The following is a 17,312-nucleotide window of genomic DNA, read 5'->3' on the forward strand; positions in this document are numbered from 1 at the left end:
TATTGGGGAAGCTGAAAAAGTTCTGGAGATGGATGGTGATGATGGTTGTACAACAGCATGAATGTACTTAATGCCACTGAACTATGTGCTTAAAGATGTTAAAATGTTAAATTTTATGTTGTGTATATTTTACCGCAAAAAAAAAAAACGGTAAGGGGAGAAGGGACGTTGAGGTAAGACTGGACTGCAGGTGCGCAGCGGGGGTGTGAGTGCCAGAGGGGAGGTGGGGACGAGAACGTGGGGACCAGAAAGAAGGAGAAAAAGAGAAAATGCGGGAGCTATTCTGCAGAGGAGTTTGGCTCTATAGAGCATCAGGAATTCATAAAAAATGGTACAAGGCTAAGAAGAGGAAGCTTGCTTTTGGCTATTTCTCCATGGTGACCTCAGAGGCAACAAAAAACTCCAGGCAGGAAGCTCTGGCTACAGCGTCGCTTTTAGGCGGGGCCGAGGGTGCCGCCCGGAGACTCTGCAGCGCCCACCACACCAAGCGGGTGACCCGAAGCAGATGCCTTTGGGGTGACGGCAGCGCTAAAATTAGATGTGGTGATGGTTGCACTTCACCGTCAATTTACTGAAAATCCTTGCGTGGTGCACTTAAAGCCGATGCATTTTATGGTGTGTAAATTATACCTCAGTAAAGCTGTTCACACACACACACACACACACACACAACTGTGCTTCCCTGGAATCCATGCTTGTCCCTTACACAGAGGCCCTGCCCGCTGCCCGCTGTCCCCATTTCACCAGGAGAGGAGCGTGGTCACGGGGAGTGGGCTGCGCCTCCCGTATCTGCCGTCTGTCTGCCTCCCGTATCTGCCGTCTGTCTGGGTCCTTCACGGGGTAGAACTGGAGAGCGTTCTAATCTAGACGTGGTGACCTCATCGGAGCGAGTCTCGGCTCTACTTCTGGGCACCCATGATGAAGACTTCCCGCAGTTGGGGGCCATCGAACTGACGCCAGCCGTGACAGCTCCCTCAGCTGCCAGCCGTTCGCTGCCCTTGGACTGGGCAGCCCTTGAGGAGTCTTGGAGGGTGGGCCCCGGCTTCCGCAGCGCCGTCTGTCACTTGGGACTGTTTCCACCCGGTGGCGTCAGCCCAAGAAGCAACAGAGGGTCAGCAGATAGGAACTCGGCAGAGCAGTCCCGCAAATAGCTCGGAGCCCTGCCTTCTGTTTCAGAGCCATTCATCGCCTCGCTCCTGTCTGTCTGCCACAGGCCCTGGTGCCATGAGGACATGCCCACCGGGGTGCTTATTGTTGGGGAGGCATGCAGGCCTCCGTGGCGGGACGGAGAGCAGCTGTTTCCGCCCTGGTTCCGGCTGCATAAAGGGTACAATATTAAGCAGCCTCACTGAGCTGTCTGCTCAGATCAAATAGGGACGGTGCTAAGTGCTCTCCTAGATTAATAGCATCAAATCAAACGATCAAAATTACTTAGAACTGCTAGGGGTATTAGAGATTGTTTATCACCACCTCGTTTCCTTTACTTGAAAACGAAATTCAGAGGCCCCGTGGTGCACCCAAGGACACACACCAACTTAGGGTCCTGACGCAGACCGGAGCCCACATTTCCTGGTAGCCCCAGGCAGGACTGTTCCTGTACATCAGGCCCAGTGCCCCCTGGTCGCTGAATTTAAAGGCTTCAGGGCGGTGTTCTTGCCATTCTGTGGTTCTGTAGCGTCAACAGGCCTGTCTGTTCACGGAGGAGATCATTTTCCACATTTGAAATGAAAACGACCTGACAATCTTGGGAAATCCGTGAATGACTGTGACTAAAGCTGGAAGCAAAATCTTACTCTAGAATGAAATTAGTTTAGATCAAACTATATCAGCCCAAATAGTGCATGGAGTTCTTAACCATGCTGCGTGCTGCGTTAAGCATCACGTGTGTGGATTCGTCCTTCTTGGAAGGACACCACATAATTTTTTTAAATTTACATAATTCTTTATTTTAGTGTATTTTTTTTTATTAAAATTTTTTAATGTTTCTGAGGTATTTGGTTGGTTTCAGTGTTTACAAGTGTCTTTTTTAAATGTCAAAACTCTCTGGCACATACAGAACACTTTTTTTTTTTATTGATTTCAGAGAGGAAGGGAGAGGGAGAGAGAGATAGAAACATTAAAGATGAGAGAGAATCATTGATCGGCTGCCTCCTGCACGCCCCCTACTGGAGATCAAGCCTGCAACCGGGGCATGTGCCCTTGACCAGAATCAAACCTGGTACCCTTCAGTCCGCAGGCCGACGCTCCATCCACTGAGCCACACCAGCGAGGGCCGGAACATATTCTAACGCTAGTTTTTCTTTTACACTGTGAACCACTAATTTGAAAGCAGCACATGGTGGCCTCCCTCTCAAGGGTCCCTCAGTCTGAGAGGCTCAGGGCCGTGGGTGCAGCTCATGCATCTCAGTCACTTTAAAAAAGCATTTTTTATGTATAAATCTACATACAAACTACTCTTCTAGGGCATAACCATCAAAACTAATTTTTGAAATTGCAGTTGCATAACAAGAGGTTACAGTGATGTTGGTTTATTTTTTATTTGAGAGGACTCAGCATCTGTCATGTTTTCATGGAGAGGATTTTTATGTTTAAAAGGGATATGGATGTTTGCAATTTTTCTAAGATGCTGAAATCATGGTGACATAGAGGAGTAAAATCCACACTGTTGAGCGCTAAATGGCAGTCTGTTGGTTCATAAATTAACTACTAATCTGCCATCTTTGAAACCAGTGGGAGCGCGTGGGCAGGTGGGCAGGTGGGCCAAGCCCACTAATGAAGGAAGCTGATCGGCTTGCTGGACACACAGCACATGTTTCACTGCATGATGTGATCTGAAAAACCACTGCGAGCAAGGCAGGAGCTCAGCAAGGTGGCCTCGTGTATGCTCAGAAACCAGTGGCTGCCCTGTGTTCATGCCCCGACCAGTTAGAAGATAAAATGGAAGAAATGCCCCATTTTTAATAGCTGCAAAATACATAAAATACCAAGGAATAAGGTTAATAAGGAGTGCAGTTTATGTGAAGCAAACTTTAAAACAGTACATAGAGACACCAAAGATTTCACCAGCGGGAAGGGCATACCATGTTCTTGGATAGGGTGACTTAACATTATAAAAATAACAAGCCTCCCGACGTTAGCCGACATAATGCAAGCCCCAGTAAAAATAGCAAAATGATTTCTTTTGGTACTAGACCACTTGGTTCTGAATTTTATATGGAAAAATTAGCAAGCAATAATAACCAGGAAATTCCAAAAAGGGCAAATTAATGGGGGTGGAGGGTTGAGCACTGTGCCCAGGGAAGAAAGACGACCTCGTTCTCCTGTTTCCTCAGCCCACCACCTGCCCCGGGCACCTGTGCAGCCCAGACTAGGAGTCACCCAGATCCCTTTGGGCAAAACGTCAGATGTGGCCGCGGACGGTGTGCCTCGGGTGGCACATGACAGCGTGTATGCATTGGTTTCTGAGGCCGCCGTAATGAATTGCCACATACCAGGTGGCCTAAAGCAACAGAGATGCGTTATTCTCTCACAGTTCTGGAGTCCGGAAGTCCAAAATCCAGGTGTCGGCAGGTGGTTCCTTCCGGAGGCGCCGAGGAAGACGGTTCTGTGCCTCTCCTCGCTCCTGGTGGTCGCCCAAAACCTCCCGTGCCTTCACAGAGCGTTCTCTCTGCATCTCTCTCCACACTTCCTCTTCTTAGAAGGACACCCGTCATCGGACGATGGCCAACCCTACTGTGGTGTGACCTCGGCTTAGCTTGATGGCAAATGCAAAGAGGCCACGTCCAGATAAGGCCAGGTCACGGGCTCGGGGTGGGCGTGGCGTTCTGGAGGACACGGTCCAGCCCTGGTGCTGCGTTAAGCATCACGTGTGTGGATTCGTTTCTCAGGGTTGAAATGTGTGGCACGTGTCATGTGCTCTTAAGCCCTTTTTTCAGGTCCAACTACAAAATGAATTTTTTTCCTTTCCCTTGTACTTGAAGATGTGTAACGGTATGTCATAAACTGACCTGAAATATGTGTTTGTTCTGCAGCGAAATTCGCGAATAATGCCGTTTAACTAGGGCAGTTTATGCTCCCATTCTCTACCTGGCTATTTATAGTGAACCTATTTCCCTCTGGGTCAGAGTGCATTGGTGAGCATTAACAACCGGAACTTGTTTAACAAAAACGACTAGAATTTGCGGTTTTAAACAATGCTGAAGACTGTGGCCCTTCCGCGGAACAGGGAGCGGCATGGCTTCCCGGCTTCCGATGGCGAGGCTGGGGAGGACCGCGCCATGTCCTGGTGCCGCTGACTGAGACTGGGGAGCTGGTGGTGAGGCAGGGAGGGGACGGGGAGGGTTGAGTTTCATTCTGGAAGTGTTGCCAGGGCGGGGAGTCCCCAGGCTGGGGAGGGAGGTGGGCAGTGTCGCACGCAGCAGAGAGACCCAAAGGGACTCCAGTAGAGAAGTCGCTGGAGCCTTGGGGACGGGAGGCCCCGGTGGCTCAGCCGGAGCAGTTTCAGTGCCGTCGTGGAGGTGGGGGTGGAGGGACCACATAGACTGAAAGGACCGTGGGCTGGGCAGGGCCCCCGGTTGGGGCTGGGCTCACGGCAGAGACCATGGCTCTCTCAGGTGTGGTTCCATTTGCTGGTGCACATCGTCCGGCCGCCACAGCTCTTGCTGATCGCTGCTGTCGGGGCTCCATGCTGCTGCTGACTCCCAGGAGCAGGTACGATTGTTCCTCCCTGAGCTCGGGAAGCACCTGGTATCCAACCTGTTTGCCGTTTCAGGCAGCATCTCAGGCACCTCCTGTGGGACACCTGGGCTCCGCCGTCCCAGTGAGACCACTTCAAGGCGAGACGGCTGTTCTGGGAGCCGAAACCCTTGTTCAAGGGTGACTGGAATTTACCGAGTACCCGTGGCAGGCCAGGCCTTTTGCTTTCATCTTCCCAATGCTACTCTGAAATGGGGGGGGGCAGCCAACAAATTCAGAGGTCACTGGCTGGAAAGTAAGTGGCTGAGCCGGCCTTGGACACCAGGCACCCGGACGCCAGGGTGGACGCTCCCCCTAATAACACTCCCGTGGGAGCCAGCATCCGAGGCCCAGGGGCCCGGAGAGGAGGCAGTGGGCTCCGGGGCTTGGATGCCTCCTTTGGAGGAAGCAAGTGATATTCTGCGTGAAGGCAGAGGCTCCAAGGAGACAGGGCTTTATTCTACATGGAAAGGAACTTTCCAGAAAGGAACGCTGCTCTAAAATGGACTTCCTCTCGAAGGTGTGAGGGTCTGGTCTCTGGAGGTGTGTTTTGCTGCCTTCTTTGAAATTTTCTTTGAATTTTTCAATTCTAAGCAAATATCCTTTTATATAAGTCATTCCAAATGTCCGCAATGGCTGGGTGGTATTCTCTCTACGTTTGTCAGTCTATGTACTCAGCCCGCGTCTCCTCTGCTGTAGTGATATGAGGACAGACCCGGTTAGTCATCTGCATGCGTCTGTGGTCGTCGCTGGAAGGGGGACGGCTGGGCTCCAGGCTGCGAGCGCTGGGAAGCCTGGCGCAGACTGATGCCCGCCTCCTCGCCTTGTTTTCCAGCGCATCGCAGAGCTTCATGGCCAGGAACCTTGTTCATAAAGCTGACGGGAGGGGGGGCTGATTCTTATGTTTTGAAGTTCTTTTTCAAATTGTGGAAACATATCTTGGATGTTAGCATTTATTTTTTCAGTGACTTATGGATAACACATTAACCCTTTTCATAGCTGTTGTATATTTTTCTCATCGCCTAACTTGGTGCCTGTGCCCCTAAAATAGGTTCTCCACACTTGGTCTTATAAGACGTGGAAGCCAGCCGAGTGTTAAGCAGAAGGAGGGCTGGAAGCTGGAGTTAGGGGGACCACATGATGACTCCGCCCTGGGCAAACCCTCAAACACATTCCACTCTTCCACAGACAACACCACGATCGTCTCCTTAAGCGGGGACTGGCTGAAGCAGTGGCCAGCGAGCAGAAGCCTACCGGCTGCCTTACCTGCCACCCGTGTGAGGCGTGTCCATCTGACACGCAGCCTCACAGTCACCGCCCTGAGTCAGCCCGAGTCAGCTCCTGGCAGCGGTGAGGAGCGTCTGGACAGATCTGAGTATGAGACAATGAATCGTCTAACGAAGCCCAGCTGGGAGGAGTAGGCTTCCTGAGTTCTTGGACAGTCGACAATGGGTGGCGGATGGTTAGAACTCTGAAAGGGAAAAGTAACGCATACTCTGAGGACTATTTGCCAGTTGGGTTTTGCACAGAGGAGAGGAGAAAGTCTGAAACGGCCCAGTAAGAGTGACTGGCTATAACCCAGCTGGCAGGGCAGAGGGGGAATTGTGGATGGAGGTGGGAGGGCTGGGGGCCGGACTCCAGGGCCAGGTGTAGAAGAGCTGGTAGACACTTCGGAGCACCTGGGCCTCTACCCCATGCTCAGCGGGGTGCTTTGATAGGGTTCGCACAGAGGCCTCACCTTGTCCCCTCCCTCTCCTCGTTTCCCTGTTTGCTGTCTGTGCTCCCCTTGTCTGGCACGGTGTAGGGATATTTCTATTTTATGTCATGGCACTTATCTATACTAATAAAAGGGTAATATGCTAATTAGGCCGGGCCAACCGGACATCTTCCGGTAGTCTGGTCCTCCTTCTGGACAAAGCCACGGTGTCGAGGGCTAAGGCAGAGGCAGTTAGGGGCGATCAGGATGAATGTATGAGTGAATGAATGAATGAATGAATGAGATTACACCGGCAGCAATAAGGGGACTGGGGGTGACTGTTAGGGATCATTCTAATCATTCTGAGGAGACATGCGGCGTAATAGTAGTCAGTGCCAAGGGGGTTCTCTGAGGCGCTTTTAAGAAAGGACGTCAGCCCTAGCTGGTGTGGTTCAGTGGATAGAGCGTCAGCCCAAGGACTGAAGGGTCCCGGGTTCAATTCTGGTCACACGTTGGTTGCAGGCTCAATCCCCAACCCTGGTCAGGGCACGTGCGGGAGGCAACCAATCAATCTCTCTCTCTCTCTCTCTCTCTCTCTCTCTCTCTCTCTTTCTCTCTCTCTCTCTCTGTCTTTCTCCCCCTCTCTCCCTCCCTCCCTCTCTTCCACTCTAAAAATCTTCTCAAGTGAGAATTGACCAAAAAATAAAAATAGAAATAGAAAGAGACGTCGGCTGTATGGAGAGTTGAGGGGAAGGGAGGAGGAGCGTTGTCTAAGAAGAGAGCCAGCCGTGGCATTGACTGAAGCCAAGGCCGTGTGCTGTGCACCCCGCAACACGGTCTCATCGGTCCTTACAGCAACACCTCCAGCTCTTACTGTGCTTGCCTCGCAGATGAGGGTGGGGAGGCACTGATGTTAAAACCTTGGGAGGAAGTGCAGGAGACAGACTCCAGGTGGCGACTGGAGTTGTGTTTGGAGTTGTGGAGGAGGAGACGCCTGTGGGAACTGCAGGCAGAGATGTCCTGCTGGAGGTGGGCTGAAGCTCGGAGAAGCCAGGATTAGAAACAGAGCTGTGGGGCTCAGGGATGCATAGGTCATGGTCCAAGTGGTGGGTCTGATAGAGCCCGGGGAGCTCTGAAGACCACGCAGGGGCCCTCACATATGCCCCCTGGGTATGGGCCAGCGTGTGTGTTGTCTGTTTTCTGTGGCAGTCGGAAGTAGACCAAATATGATCCACGCAGGAGTGTCTGCTGTGTCCGTTAAATGGGAGGTATGTGCAAAGGCAGGGCCTTGGGTTAGATTTCCTGCGCTCCCTGGACTTGGATAGGGAAAAAAGCAGCATTTTCAGCCATTATAAATGTGGGCCAGAAACTGCAGTGGGGTTAGAGTATGTGCGACTTTGTCACCAACAGAAACCCCGGGTATTTTCATGACACGTCACAGTGGTCGCAGACAGCGGGGACGTCACTGTGTCGGCGTTACAGCAGGTGTGCGCCCTTGCCTCACGCATGAATAAAGACACACACGTGTGCTGGTTCTAAGCTGGTGCCCCTCCAGGCCCTCCCGTTGTGCCCATCCCGGAGATGCCGGGCGGAGCGGGGCACACCTCCTCTCAGCTGGGTGAGCCAGCAGGCGCAGGGGAGGCGGTGGGGGAGAGAGGGGAAAGAGCCTGCCCCTCCCTGTCTGCTTCCTGTTTCTGGGAGCATCACCCCAGCAACGCTCCTCACCCCGGCAGCTGCAGCTGGTTCTGTTTCTAGTGTTTTCCACGCACTCAGAAACCACCACCATCCTGCAGCCTGTCAGAGCTGTACCCCCCCACCCCCGCCAGGTACCACAACCCAGCCCTAGCCTAGGTGTTCCCGCACTTGCCACCTCTGTGTCTCCTGAGGCCCCTTTGCCTGCTCAGCCATCCAGCCCGTGTAGTGGGTCCCTGTATTAAATTACTTCTGTTGCCCGGCCGGTGTGGCTCATGGTTGATTCCTGGTCATGACACATGTCTGGGTTTCGGGCTCAATCCCCAGAACGGGGCGTGCAGGAGGCAGCCAATCAATGATTCTCTCTCATCATTGATGTTTCTATCTCTCCCTCTCCCTTCCTCTCTCTGAAATCGATAAAAACATATAAATAAATAAATAACTTATGTTAACATAACCAGTGCACTATCTTTTTCCCTGACTGCTCTCTGATGGATACAGTATATCACGATTTGAAGATGTATCTTGATAATGTGTTTCAGGATGATTCCTTTCCTTTGTAACCCTATGTACTTTGTTTTAAGCACTTAAAGATGTTATTCTGAGACTGGCCACAGGCTTTCCCAGCCTGCAGGGGCACCTGTCCTAAGATGGAACTGCAGTGCCCCCCCCCCCCCGCCCCGTTTGCTTACAAGGCCCCCAGGAACACAAAACAAAAAAGTCATTGTTTTCCATTCATCCTTCCTTTCTTTTCAAATAAATGAACTTTGTGTTATTTCCTCCCCTTTAAAAATAGTACTTGCTCATTGAAAGAATATCGGAAAACAGAAAGGAAAATGGTTTTATCTATAACTTTATTATGACGTAAAGACAACCATGGCTCTGTTTTGATGTATTTCCTTAGAATCCTGGCTGTTGTTATTTTTCATAGATCTTATTGGGGGCGGGTGGTCCATGTGTGCTCACGTACACTCTATATGGTCATAAGCATGTGCGTTCTATTACTACATACTTGCTATAAACACCGTCTTTATAGCCAGACAGGGTGCCATAAAGTTGATATCCCAAGGCTGGCTTGGCCATTTTCTTATGATGGATGTAAAATTTTAATAATAGATTATTTTTACATTGTGGTAAAATATGTATAACATTACACCTACCATTTAACCATTTCTAGGTGTACATTGAGTGGCATTAAGGACATTCACTTGTTCTGCAGCCATCACCACCATCCACCTCTAGAATTCTTTTATATCCTCAAATGGAAACTTTGTCCCCATTAAACCACAAGTCTCCATTCCTTCCTGCCCTCAGCCCCTGGCAGTCACCATTCTACTTTCTGGCTATATGAATTTGGTGAACATATGTTTTTACTATTGTGTGTTGCTTTTCCAATAAAAGTTCATGGTAAAATGACTTACACATATATTCTAAATGCAAGCAGTGTTTGTCTGATGCCTGCCTGTCTTCTTTCTTTAAAAAAAAAAATTAACTTAGCCACTGCCAGCATCGAATGCCATCTTGCCAGCCCTGGCTGTTCTTATTTTCTGAAGCTCTCTGAAAATTCATGTGGGGTCCTGATGGCTCCAAAATCTTCCCATTTCTGTGGATTTCAAATGCAGATTGCTCATGGGAAGGAGAGAGTTTTTAAAGAGACGTGCTCCGCTCTGGTCAAATTCTCTGAAGGGTTCTTTCCACACCGGCTTTCTAATCTATCGTGTGGCCAGTTGCATGTGGAGCCTGTCGGAGCTCACACCATCTCACTTCTGTTTTCTGGGGAAAACTCCACGCTGGTGTTCTCTTCCTCCTTTTGTGGTTTTGCATAAACAAATGAGTAAATTGGATTTTTGTTAATTATTTTTTTAATTGTGGTAAAAAAACAACAACACACATACCATTAAATTCGGCATCTTATCCAGTTTTAAGTTGTGTAACCACCCTCGTATCCATAGTTCTTCCCATCTTCCCAAGCTGAAACACTGTGCCCATTACACACTAACTCCCCAGCCCCTGGCCACCGTCCTTCTACTTTCTGTCTGTGACTTTGGCAGTTTTAGGTGTCTCATGCACATGGGATTATACAGTACCTGTCCTTTGGGTCTGGCTTCTTTCACTTTCCGTACTGTTCCCAAGGTTTCTCCCATGTTGTGGTGTGTGTCCGGATTTCCTTCCTTTTTTAAAGCCCAATACTGTTCCTCTGTATGGATAGACCGCGTTGTTATTCAGTCATCTGTGGACGGACACTTGGGTTGCTTCCACTTATAAAAGACTAAATTGTTTTCTGTATGTAATATTAATTATTAGACTTTTTACTGTGAATTAACATACTGGTTAAACGGGTACTAGAGTCCCTTTTTAACATTTTGTTGGTTATCTGATGCTGTGAAGCCCACCTGAAACCTGTACCCTAGGCCTCTTGGAAATGCTTACTTGTGGCCACCAGGGGGCAGCAGTTGAAATGTGAACAACTTCCCCAAGATCTACCAGTATGTTTCCCTCTGATTTCTCCTGTTTCTCTCTGCCCACAACCCTTTGCCTTCTTCCGGAGATAATGATGCTAACAGGCAGAGTTCTTTCTACTATATTTTATTCTAAATGTAGGTCAAATATTTTAAATAATCGTAGAACATAAGAGCTCAAAGCTTTGAATAGTTTTGTCTTTTTGATACTCTCTTAATTGTTTCACCCTGGACAGAAAATTTCTTCTTTTTCAAAAAACTATGCCATAGGGGAGTCTCTTCACCCCAAAAAGGAAGTTCTTGAGCTTCTATTGCCCAATACCATTTTTGGAGACACAGCCATACCTCCTTATCTGGCTGGAGAAGTTCAAGTTCAGCCATCTAGATCATAACTCAACCAGGAAGTGACTGGGCCTGAAAGAAAGTAATTGTCACAAAGTTTGGGCCTCTTGTGCTAGAAAAGTAATCCGGTCACTCCTACTAGCGCCTCGTGACTTAGAATTCCAGTTAGTATTTCGGTCGTGTGGGTTTAACGAGTTTATCTAGTCCCCCCTCCCCCCCCCTACCCCCCACCTCAGGGTGCACAGGGCATGCTGTGGGTTCTGAGCTGTACAGAGGGAGGGCCAAATAGAGCCTGGAGGGTGGGGCAGGAAGGCTGATAGGGAGGGGCCGGTTGGTCTAGGACAAAAGTTAACTCCCATGTCTCTTTGTAAATGATGACTGGATGCATTAGCTTTAGATTAAATGCTCCTCGAACTATTTTGTAAGAATGTGCATTCTTTTTTTTAATGTTTTTATTGATTTTAGAAAGGAAGAGAGAGAAACATCATTGTGATAGAGAAACATTGATTAGTTGCCTCCTGTACTCACCCCGACCGAGGATGGAATCCATTACCTGGGTATGTGCCCTGACCAGGAAAGGAACCAGCGACCTTTCTGTGCATAGGACGATGCTCCAACCTCCTGAGCCCACCGACCAGGGCAAAAATGTGCCCTCTATAGACCAACATCTTCGCTACCCTTACGGTTAGCATGGTCCTTATTCAAACACCAATTACCAATAATCACTCACTTAACCCTTATAAACTCTATGCACTTAGTGCTACTATTACTCACATGAGGAAGCTGAGGCAGAGAGACGGGGTGTGCACCTGTCCAAGGCCAACAGCCAGGGTCAGGCAGAGTCCATGCTGGCCCCAGACCCTGAGCTCAGGGTCCTTCCCTCGCTCCCTGCAGAAAACAAATGTATCCTAACATAAGAATAATTCACTCTCCCTGACTTCCGTCCTATTCCTTCTCCAGGTCTCTCTGCTTGTTTACGATTTATTGATCAAAATTAGATTCTAGCCCATAGGCGAGAGCGTCTTGTTCTGAGACTTGTCACTGGTTTCCTCTCAGGTGCCGTGTGGGGCGACCGACAGCAGGTTCTCTTTACAGGCAGTTTTGATGCTATTTAACTTCTACAAGCCTGTCCTGTCCTATGTTATCTCAGTGCAAGCACTCGCCCACAGCTGCAGTGTCCTGTTCTTCCCCTAATTGCAGGGTATCCAACAGAAGGAGATGGTAGGCCAGGCCCCTGTAACGGGATAGTAATGGGAGTTCTGCTGCTCAGACGGGACAGCGAATCAGCACTGTAACTCCTGAAAAGCAGATAAAATGTGCAACTACTTGCAGATGAGGGCCGTGTCTAACCCAAAAATCCAGCTCAAACTGAGAGGTCAGTGAAATACTTTGTAACGAATGATATAAACAAAAATCCACAGCATCCCCATATCCCACGATGATGGGTGTGTTTTTTTAATAACAGCAAGAAGGTAAAATTCCATTCAAAGAAGCATTTAGGACTAAAGAAATAAGCAGGATCCCCTGAAAATAACATAATATTGTCTATCAACTGTAACTGAAAAAGTAAAAAGATTAAAGGCATTTTCTTTCCTTAAAATAAAAAAAGAGAGAAGCAGGACCTCTATGAAGCAAACTAGCAATAGACTGAAGGGCACATCAGGTTAAAAAATGGAGACAGACCTACCTCAATTCTGAGTGAGAAGGCCCACCTGGAAGAGATGTGACTTCATCCCCAAATAACTTACAAATACAATGTAACTCAAGTAAAATCCCAGTTGAGGGGAGACGGTTGGTTCAGAGTTTACCAAGTAAACTCTAAAGTGACTCTGGAAGAATAAACAGTGAGACCAGCCAAGGAGGTTTTGGAAAAGAATAGTGAGGGCGGTTTTCAACCTTTCCTGTAGCCTGCAGATTCTCTGTTCAAACAAAAGCTTACCTCCCTGTTCAGATCCTGCCGGCCGGCGGGTCCTTTACTGCTTCCGGAATAAAGTTCAAGCTCCTTAACCCGAGGAGTACCTGTTTGCTTTTTAGAGAGCATTCTGACAAGATCTGAGGGTGTTCTGAAAAGCAATAAAATTTCCACACTCCCATCTCCTAAACACAGCAGCTTTGTTTCTCACGTTTCCTTCCAGTCTTTGTATACGTCGGTTTTCACATAATCACAGTCAGAACGTAGTTGTCGGAGGACGAAAACACCACAGGCTTGGCTTTGGGAGTCGCAAGGGGGCAAAGCCAACATTCTGGGCTTGAAGGTAGGCAGCTGCCCGGGTGAGGGCAACGCTCCCCGAGCACCCCAAAAAGTGCTGATGAAAGCCATAAACCTAATCCACGCTAATTAAGTGACGCCAGACAGCCTGCGGCTTCCCAGAACCTGTATGTAAACTGTAATCCCAGAGTCCCTTATTTTGCAGGAAATGTAATCTGTGCTTTAGAATAACCCCCAGACCTGCTGCAGGTTCAGTGAGGGCACGTCTTCATGCCAGACTGGGCTCCCACCGTCACTGCCGTCCTGCCGGGAAGCACAGGAAGCTGGAAGAGGTCCCGGGAGTGCCCAGAACTACAACTAAGCCGTGTCGGAGCGGGGACTCCACGTAGATTTCCTCCCAAACCTGTGCTCTGGCGGTGTGAGGGCTTTGTGCCGTCAGCCCCGTTCTCTGTGTGGACCCTGCAGGTGCCTCCAGTTATCAGTTCTCTGATCTTGTTGCTTACAGCCCACCTCTGCGATCACACGCTCAGCCATGACATGACCGTGTGGGCCCTGAGCTCAGCTTCCTTCCCACCCTGTGGCCCCTTCCCATCCCTGAGGGTAGGGTGCCCGCCTTCCTGCTCTGCCTGACCCCTCACCGCAGTAACTAGGGGGCTGGGAGTTCTTAGATGCACTTGGAGTTCTTCCGGAGTGGAAACTCGGGCCACTGAGATTAGATGATGTGTTGAAGTATTCCCACCTTGACCGCCATCTCTGTGCATGTTTAGCTATGGGTTTGCATGACTTACCTGTACAGGCTGGTCAGTCAACCTGCTTGTACAATGTGGGCACCTGGATAAAGGCACAAGCCCCTCCAGATCAGGGGCCCTCTATGGGGACCCTTTTGCCTCCCAGGGGACCTTTGGCAGTGTCTGGAGAGACGTCGGGTTGTCAGGACGAGGGTGGAGAGTGCTGCTGGCACCGACTGTGTGAGGACAGGCTGCTGTGGCTCAGAGCAGGCGTCACAGCAAAGAATTATTGGCCCGAGAAGTGAGCAGTGCGAGGTTAAGGAGCCCTGCTCTGTGTTTATATTAGAGTTCCCTATAAAGTCTAATCCCACATTTAGCAGGGATGCTCCGAGGCAGTGGGGATACGAGGACGGGCTCCAAGGCCATCTGAGTAGCTCAGGTCGGACCTTGGTGAGGAGAAGCCCTTGGAAAGCTGTGGTGGGCTGGGGCCACCCCCTCCATGAATCGAAGGCGGTCCCAGCTGCCCCGTGAGGTTGCGTAGAAGGGTGAGTTTAATGGACCTCTCTGCTGGTACTCGGAGATGACGTGGTCAGGAGTGGCTATTTGATCTCCAGTTATTCCAGAATTTCCACTCTCAGGCCAAACATGTCTCTTCAGCCTGCTGTTCTTCGCTCGTCCTCAAACTTCCCTTGAAGGTCATCTAAAATCTTCATTTTTCAAAGGTGAGGCTTTTATATTCTCCTCTAACGTCTTCTGCAAAGGTATCGATTTGTTCATGAAGAAGGTGAACAACCGAAGGCTCATAATCTGGCCTCGAATGGTTGCTGGCTTTTCTCTGACCTGTATTTCAGGGACTAGACTGCAGGGGGGACCCCTCACACTGGGGTGTGGGCATGTGTTTTTAGTTCTGTGCTCAAGTGTGCGGCAGTTGGTTTTTTTTTCCCCTTTAGGAAAATTCCTTTTCTTAGAAAGAGTGCTGTAGGGATGCTCTTGTCGGATTTGCACACCGTGGGAAGAAGGCGGCTCACTCCCGATGTCTTTGTCTGTCCCTGAGTCAGCTCCTCTTCAAGTCCAGCTGCTCAGCAAGAGTGCCTGGTTTTCTAAACCTCGGAGTTCATCATCAGGGCCTTTGGCTTTCCCTGTTTGCTATGGTACCGCTGAAATTCAGATCACAAGGCCCTTCCGTGAATGGCAGCTGTCAGTCACACCAGCGGACATGGGTGGTTTCTGGACTTTCCAGCCAGCCGGGCGAAGGTCTGTGTCGGAGAGCGGACTGTGGGGAGCCTGCTGTCTGTCCCGGAGCGCTGCACTCACAGGCAGGCTGACGGGGGCCCCAGCCAAAAGAGTGGGTGTTGCTTTCATTTTTTAATCATCGTTTTCTATTCCATTTATTTATCTCTTCTCAGTGGGGTGCCCCGTTGGCTGGTGAATACAGTCCTCGAGAATAAAGCCGACTTTCCCAAGTTACTATCTATTCTGATCAAAATCATTTAGATGGGCTGTTCTGACAGAGCATATAGGTTGTTCTCTTTGGATGATAGTTCATTTGGGGGACTTTTCAGAGTGTTCCCATATGACTGAGAAATACAGAATGGGTTTTAGTTGTTTTGTTCTCAGTAGTTTCAGAAAAACATCAGCTGGCACTCGCAGTGCACCGTGTTCATGAGCAACTGACTGGTTGGCCTGAGAGATTGCATCGAAGGCGTTTGTGGCCATTTCCTCGGTGACGATATACAGGGGATGTGTCTGTGATCACTCTGGCCAGGCTTTAAGGACCCCCAGTTCCGAGGGCTGGATTGGCAAACGGGTACATTTGTTCTCCAGGTTGCTATGGACTCATTCCTGGACACTTTAGGAGATGAACTGAATTCCAGAGTAAAATATATCAGAAATTGTTCTCCATGTGGGTCAGATTTTACCCTGTGGCAGCCTTATTGGACTTGCTGGAACTCCATGGAAGGGTTCTGCTCAGGTTCTGAAAACTGTTCCCCGGGCTGGGTCTGAGGCAGCCCTGTGACGGGTCCTTCCATTTCGGTTCCGCCTGCTGGTCATCCTCCCCCAGCTCCGGGCCACAGTCCCTGCTACAGACAGCACCTCTTGTCGTCTGTCCTCTTCTGCCCCCTTTGGCTTTCTCATCTCCAGTTAGCTCAGAATCCTGGGAGTCCATCCACGCGCCCCACCCTGCTCCTGCCGCCCCGTAGTCACGGGTCTCTCTCGGGCCCTTCCCACCCCCGCCTCACTGTTTCCTCTCTCCTTGGACTCCTACTTCTCAACCTCCAAGCAGGCTCTGCTGGGTCTTTCCCATCCATCTTACAAACAGACAGACAAATGAACAAATCTCCACGCACCTCAAAACCCTCCCCAAGGCCGGCCTTCCTCTCGGGCTGCAATCCACCATGTCGTTGAAAACGTTTCTTTGTAGAATTTTAACAGCAGGACGCAATCGCCCAGGTTTTTCTGGCTGCAAACGCAACGCTTGCTCGGCCTGCTCTCTACACCTCACCTGCATTGTTTAGCTCCCTTGCTCACACCAGCCTCTGGGGACGTGGGCGAGTGCTGGCTGCCAGGAGACACCTCTGTTTTCTGTTTCTCTAACCACCCTGTCTGTCTTGGCTTGTTCCTGACATACCTCTTACTCAATCCATGTAGGCATCCAAGCCTCCTTCTCTTCCAGGCATGCTACCGTGTTCATCGTCATCTTATACCAGTTCGTATTTCTGGGTAAAGTGCCCGGGGCACCTGCACCCCGCTTTCTGCCACTGGCTCTTCACCTTCCTTAAAAAGTCCAAAGGGAGTTTCTTTTAAATCTAGATGAAGAAGAAGTGTGGTGAATTGCTGGAAGCTGAGTAGTCATTCCTAAAGACATGCCACTTTTATTTATTTTTATTTTTTTATTGAGTTTTAGAGAGAGAGGAAGGGAGAGGGAGAGGAAGAGAGAGAGAGAGAGAGAGAAACATTGATGTGAAAGCCAAACATCAATCGGCTGCCTCCTGTACGCCCCCCACTAGGGATCGAGCCCGCAACCTGGGCATGTGCCCTGACCAAGATTCGAACCGGCAACCTTTCGGTGCACAGGATGACACTCAACCAACTGAGCCACACTGGCCAGAGCAAGGGGTGCCCCTTTTAAAAGAGAGCTTCCATTCCCAGTTGCTACAAAAATATGAAATAGTTGAGATTGATGAGAGTTAATGATGACCTATCAGTCCTCACTTTATTAGGAGAATCATCCATCATCATGTATGGGGTGGTGAGAAGGTGCCCCCATACCCGAAGAGCCCCCTCATAGTCTGGGAGGAGGGGAGAGGGAGCACGGGTCATGGCAGGCCTAAGGATGAAGCGTGTGTGACATCCCAGCACAGGGGCGGGCTGTTAGCAGGAGCTGTTTAATGCTAGAAGCAAGCTCACTGTGCTTTTTAGCCACTCTTACTCCCGGATGCTCTCTTCACTGG

This window comes from Myotis lucifugus, unplaced genomic scaffold (assembly GCF_000147115.1).
Source record: "Myotis lucifugus unplaced genomic scaffold, Myoluc2.0 scaffold_3, whole genome shotgun sequence".
Classification (NCBI taxonomy): Eukaryota; Metazoa; Chordata; class Mammalia; order Chiroptera; family Vespertilionidae; genus Myotis; species Myotis lucifugus.